The following is a 6,611-nucleotide window of genomic DNA, read 5'->3' on the forward strand; positions in this document are numbered from 1 at the left end:
AGCCGGAGGTCGGAAGGTCAGGGATAGGCAAATCCAGAGGTCAAAGCCCAAAGGTTGATGCCCATGGGTCAGTGTCCCCAGAAGTTAGAGAGTCTGAGAGTCTGGTGTCAAGGACTGGAGGCCAGTAGGTAGCATGTCAATGTGTGTGAGAGGCTGGGACGGTGGAAAAGGGGCTTGTTTTGCTGTTCTTGTTGCTTGTGAACATTGTATTCATGCTCTGCTGGCGCTGGAATATGTGGACTCTTACTGGAGTTTAGAAGAATGAGGAGGGTCTCATTGAAACCTACTGAATATTGAAAGGCCAAGTCTTGGGGTATATTTGGAGGTTGATAGGTTCTTGATTAATCAGGGTGTCAAGAGTTATGGATAGAAGACAGGAGAATGGGGTTAAGAGGGATAATAAATCAGTCATGGTGAAATGGTGAAGCAGACTTAATGGGCTGAATGGCTTAATTCTGCTCCAATGTCTTATGGTCTAATACTTGCACATCCTTAGATACGTTGGTTGGTAACACAAATATTTCACTGTATGTTTCAATGTACATGTGATTATTTTGAATTTGGGAACCTCATCCCTCGCCGATTCCCTCCAAGTAATGCACCATCCTGATTTAGAAATATTTTGCCTTCTTTCATCATCACGAGGTCAAAAGCCTGGAACGCCCAACCCAACAGCGCAGTGGAAACAGGCTGCCTGGGAGGACTCATTGTTAAACAAGGTGGCTCACTGCCATTTTCTCATGGGCAATTGGGGTGGACAATAAATCCTGGTCTTAGTAACAATGCAGACATCCTGTAAAGTGGAACAAATTATATTGTATCTGCCGCGCTGTTTAACTGCAGAAAAATGTACCTCAAAACTGATTCACTAAAGGAGAAGTAAGTCAGTACTCCCAGGGGATGTGATCACTTTGTCTTTATTAGTCTTTATAACTGAGATTTGAAAGGATTTGAACTCCTTCACACTCATTAATCTGCCAAATCCATTCTCTGAGCTCCACATGACTCTGCTTACTACAATTAATTTCTTTCCAAATACAAGTGAGGATAATCTCTCTTTGCTGTCACACAATAAGTAGGCTCCAGTTACAGAAATCTGATTTGTGATTAATAGAATAATAACAGGACTTTCACATTGAGCCAACACTGGCTAAAAGTGACTGAGTCACTCTCTCTGGTGCCATGTTCGAGTATTCTCTCCCACACGAGGACAGTTCATTGCAGAGAGAGTGCATCTGTGCGTTATACATTTTTACATCACGGAAACCAGCCTCTCCCCTCCATGGACTCTGTCTGCAACTCTCGTCGCCTCAGTAAAGCAGCCAACATACTCAAAGACCCTACCAACTCCAGATATTCTCTCTTCTCCCCCCACTCCCATCGAGCAGAAGATACAAAAGCCTGAAAGCACGTCCCACCAGGCTCAAGGAAAGTTTCTAGCCCACGGTTCTCATACGATTAAATTTCTCCCTGGGACGATAAGATGGACTCTTGACCTCACAATCTACCTCATTAATGACCTTGCACTTTATTGTTCATCTGCACTGCATTTTCTTTGTAATTCTAACACTTTAAGATTCAAAGTACATTTATTATCAAAATATGTATGCAATATACAACCCTGGGATTTGTCTTCTTCCTCACAGACAGTCACGAAACAAACAAAGAAAACCATGGAACCCAAACAAAGAAAAACATTAACCCCCCACCCCACCCCACATACACACATGAAAAACAACAAATTGGAAATCTGTCTGTCTGTCCAGGTACCATATCCGATGTGGACGTTGGTGACCATAGTTTTCCATATAGATCTATCCCTCGTTTTTTGGATGACTTCCATTTCCTCGATGTGTAGCCACCTGGCTAGGCTTTTGATGTACGTAAGCCGAGGTCTTCCTCTAGGTTTGCTCCCCTCGATCTTTCCAGAGAGTATGAGTTTTTCTAGTTCATCTTTCCGCATGATGTGTCCTAGGAATCTGAGTTGTCTTTCTCTTATTGTTGGTATGAGTGATCTAATTGCTTGGGCTCTTCTGAGAACTTCTTCATTTGATGTGTGTGTGGTCCATGATATTTTTAACATTCTCCCGTAGAACCAAATTCAGCTGCTTCTAGTCTCTTTTCCATTGCAGGGGATATGGTCCAGCATTCACTTCCAAAAGTCAGGATACAATAAATGTAGCACTGCAGTATTCTGTTTTTATTGTACGTGCTCATCTTTCTGTCTGTTAATATGGTCTTCATTTTTTGGAAAGCTTCTTTCGCCATTGCTATTCTGTATTTGATATCTGTGTCGCATCTGCCATCACTTGTTATTAGGCTGCCAAGATATCTGAATTTGTTGACTTGTTTGATGTTTGTATTTCTGATCTTGATCACACATTGTGAGATGTTTGTCTTTCTGGAGATGACCATGCTTTCTGTCTTCTTGGTGTTGATTGAGAGGCCTCTGCGATTACTTTCTGCTGCCACTATAGTGAGTAGTTCTTGAGAAATGGAAATGGAAATGGCTACAAAAAAAAAGCAAAAAACACCCAAATCCCAAATCCCCCTACAGCATCAACGGAGAGAGAGAAACAGAGAATCCGAATACGGGACATTCCTCCAGAAGCATTGAGTGAGAGTGAGAGGCTGTAGCTGGCGCTGACACCCTCGCCTTCCGCACTCGCCTCGATAATTTCAATCTTACTTGGTGCCTTAATCGGTGAGATCAGCGAGAAATGGAGGCGATCACGGGCTCGTGCCCTGTCTCCAGGCCTCACTCCTCACAGAACACTCTCGGAGACAGCAAAGTGCCGCACTGCTGAATCGGCCTGAAAACACACCACCAAGATGTAGATCACAGGCTCCAACAGTAGCTGAACCACTTTTGAAAGAAAAAGAAGATGTAAAAGAAGTGAAAAAAATAGTTTCGTGAACCATCCAGAGAATGTCACCCTTGGTCAAATTGTTTGCTGGCACCATCTTCTTCCAGATACTTTTCTCTGCATTGTTATTATTTTACCTGTTTTCTAGCTCAGTGCACTAGCTAATGATCTCATCTGTATGAACGGTATGCGAGACAAGCTTTTCACTCAACCTTTGTCGAGAGTCCACCTTATTGTACTAGGGAACTATACTATTTATATAGGACATCTCACTGCCTCAATAAAGCAACTAGCATAGTTAAAGACAAAATTCAAAATAAATTTATTATCAAACCGTGTACTACCCCGAGATTCATTTTCTTGCAGGCATTCACCGCAGCGCATCTACTTCCTTAGAAGTTTGCAAGGATTCAGCATGACGTCTAAAACTTTGGTAGACATCTATAGATGTGTAGTGAAGAGTACACCAAAGTCCTTCAACGTAAAATCCTACAAAAAGTAGTAGCGGCCATCATCAGGGACCCCCACCACCCAGGACGTGCTCTCTGCTTGCTGCTATCATTAGGAATAAAGTACAAGGAGCCTCAAGACTCACACTACCAGGATTTGGAAACCCCTCAGCTGTCAGACTCTTGAACCAGAGGGGATAACTTTACTCAACCTCACTTGCCCCATCACTGAAATGTTCCCACAACCCGTATCCCTTTTGCCTATCACCTGTCCAGCTCTTGGCTCCATCCCTCCCACTCCTGTCTTCTCCTATCATTTTGGATCTCTCCCCCCCCCCCAACTTTCAAATCCCTTACTCACTCTTCCTACAGTTAGTCCTGACGAAGGGTCTCGGCCTGAAACGTCGACTGCACCTCTTCCTAGAGATGCTGCCTGGCCTGCTGCATTCACCAGCAACTTTTATGTGTGTTGCCACAACCCGTGGGCTCACTTTCAAGCATTCTTCATCTCATGTTCTCAATGCTTACTGCTTATTCATATATTATTATTATTTCTTTCTTTTTGTATTTGCACAGTTTGTTGTCTTTTGCACACTGGTTGTACACTCAGTTGGTGCAGTCCTTGATTCTGTTATGGTTATTCTATGGATTTATCAAGCGTGCCCGCAAGAAAACGAAACTCAGGGTTGTATATGGTGACATATATGGACTTTGGTAATAAACTTACATTGATCTTTTGAACATTGAACATCGAAACATACAGTGAAATGTGTTGTTTGTGTTAATGACCAACACAACCAAAGGATGTGCTGTGGGCAATCTGCAAGTATCACCACACATTCTGGCGCCAACAAAGCATGCCCACAACGTTCAACAGAATACATGCAACGATAGCACAACAAATCAAGTCCCTTTTCTCCCACCCGTTCACAACCCCAGAAAGGCCTCCGGACCCTGGCCTGGACTTGCGGACATCACACCTCTGATTTTCAGACGGCCCCAAAACTTGCCAGTCATGGGACTGTGAACATTCCACCTCGAACTCCAGACTCGTACCGGCCCCCAGCCCCGGGACTCCCCAACCTGCTGGGTCATCCCTGGCCTGAGCTCACAAACTCACAGATGCCAAACTACCTCTTCTTCCGAATAACTAGATTCAAACAAAGGTGCTCCGAGAAACTTCATAATCCGCAGAAGAATGTTCCTGGTCCAAGGTGCCACATGCATGGAACCTCAAACCTTTTGATTTTCCCCCACCCCCTCCCATACCTTCTCTCATTCCAGCATGTGGAATCCCATAGATCTTTTCCCAATGTTGGCCCTTCAGTCACAGTGGTGCCATGGTACATATCGGTTAGTTGACACTATTATACCTCAGGGTGTCGGGGTTTGGTGTTCAATCCCAGTGTCCTCTGTAAGGAGTTTGTACAGAGGTTTCCTCCGGGTGCTTTGGTTTCCTCCCACAGTCCAAAGACGTCAGAGTTGTAGGGCAACATAAATGGGGGAAAAGTACATAATTCACAACCACCGACATTGAGTCGGGGTTTTGCTTTAAGAGGCTGATCCGATTTGATGACGTTATTACGGGAAGGATGTTTAGTGCACTTTGGTTGTGTAAGGTTTGGAGCTCAATAAAATGTGTACGGGTTTCATTAAAGATAAAACACTTCAATTAGTTTTATTTGCGAAACTCTACATTGGTGATCCCAATACTCTAGGACGATTCTGGAGTCATTGAACATGATGGCCAACTCAGTCACTTTGAAACTGCCGGAGTTTTGGAAGCGAAATGCAGTTGCTTGGTTTGTACAAGCTGAGGCCTAGTTTGCTCCGTGAGGAATCACTGCGGACAACACCAAGTTCTACTACTGATGCCATAATGAGGCTACCACCCCCAATCATTATCTGGTCCCACACATTCAAGATTTTTCAGAACATTTAGCCGGAAAGTTAATTTTTTTTCCGAAGTTGATCTAGTTAGGGGCTATGATCAGATGCTGTGTTCTTGGAGGACATTTCCAAAACAGCTGTGGTAAACCTGTTCAGCCTTTTTGAGTTTCTGCACACGCCGTTTGGGCTGAAAAATGCAGCACAGACTTTCCAACGGCTGGTGAACTCTGTATTAAAAGTTTTAGATTTCTTTTTCGTTTGCCTGGATGACATACTTGTCGCCAGTGCATCCAAATCCGAACACGTATCTCATCTCTCCACACTTTTCAAGTGCTTAAGCCAACATGGGTTTTTTATTAATCCTGCTAAGTGCCAACTTGGGTTCTCAACCATTGACTTTCTTAACCATTGCATCTCTGCAGAAGGTGTAAAACCCTCCCCATCAAAGGTAACTGTTATTATGGATTTCCCACCAACCCCCACTACTAAAAAACTACATGAGTTTTGTGGCATGGTGAATTTATCACCACTTCATTCCACGAGCAGCTGACCTAATGCTCCCCCAGTACAGTGTGCTTAAAGGCAATACCCCTAATCAAGTGCTTGACTGGTCAGTGCACATGACCAGGGCATTTGGTGATACCAAACAAGCTCTTTCTAATATGACCCTGCTGGTGCCCCTGCTCCCCAGTGTATCTGTAGCCTTTAATACTAACGCCTCAGACTATTCTGTAGGTGAAGTGCACAGACAGCTGGCCGGAGGTGTATGGCAGCCACTCGTCTTCCTCAGTCGGCAGCTCTGTCCCCACCCCACCCCGCCGAGAGGATGCTGGACCGTGAGCTTCACGGCCTCTATCTGGCTGTCCGCCATTTTCATTTTCTTCTAGAGGGTTGCCATTTCACAGTGTTTGCTGACTACAAACTCCTCGTGGACACGATAGCCAAAATATCAGACCCTTGGTCTGCACAGCAGCAATGCCACCTGAACATCACACTGCCCAATGTTAATATACCACATTCCAGAAAATTACAATGCATGAAATCAATGTGATATTATATTCCAGTAACATTCCACATTCAATTCATTTTTATTCTATGAATTTTCCGTGAAGTGGGCATTGCTAACCCAAAATCTCTTGTGTGTATCTATCTATCATCTACCTATCTATTGGGAGTATGTCTTCTTTTGCTATGAATTTGCTGATGACACAGTTATTGTTGGCAGAATTTCAGATGGTGACCAGGAGGTGTACAGGAGTGAGATGGATCAGCTGGATGATGGTGTCACAGCAACAACCTCGCACTCAACGTCACTAAGACCAAGAAATTGATTGTGGACTTCAGAAAGGGTAAGATGAGGGAAATCACACCAGTCTTCATAGAGCAGCGGAAGGGATGAACAGTC

This window comes from Mobula birostris, chromosome 24 (assembly GCF_030028105.1).
Source record: "Mobula birostris isolate sMobBir1 chromosome 24, sMobBir1.hap1, whole genome shotgun sequence".
Classification (NCBI taxonomy): Eukaryota; Metazoa; Chordata; class Chondrichthyes; order Myliobatiformes; family Myliobatidae; genus Mobula; species Mobula birostris.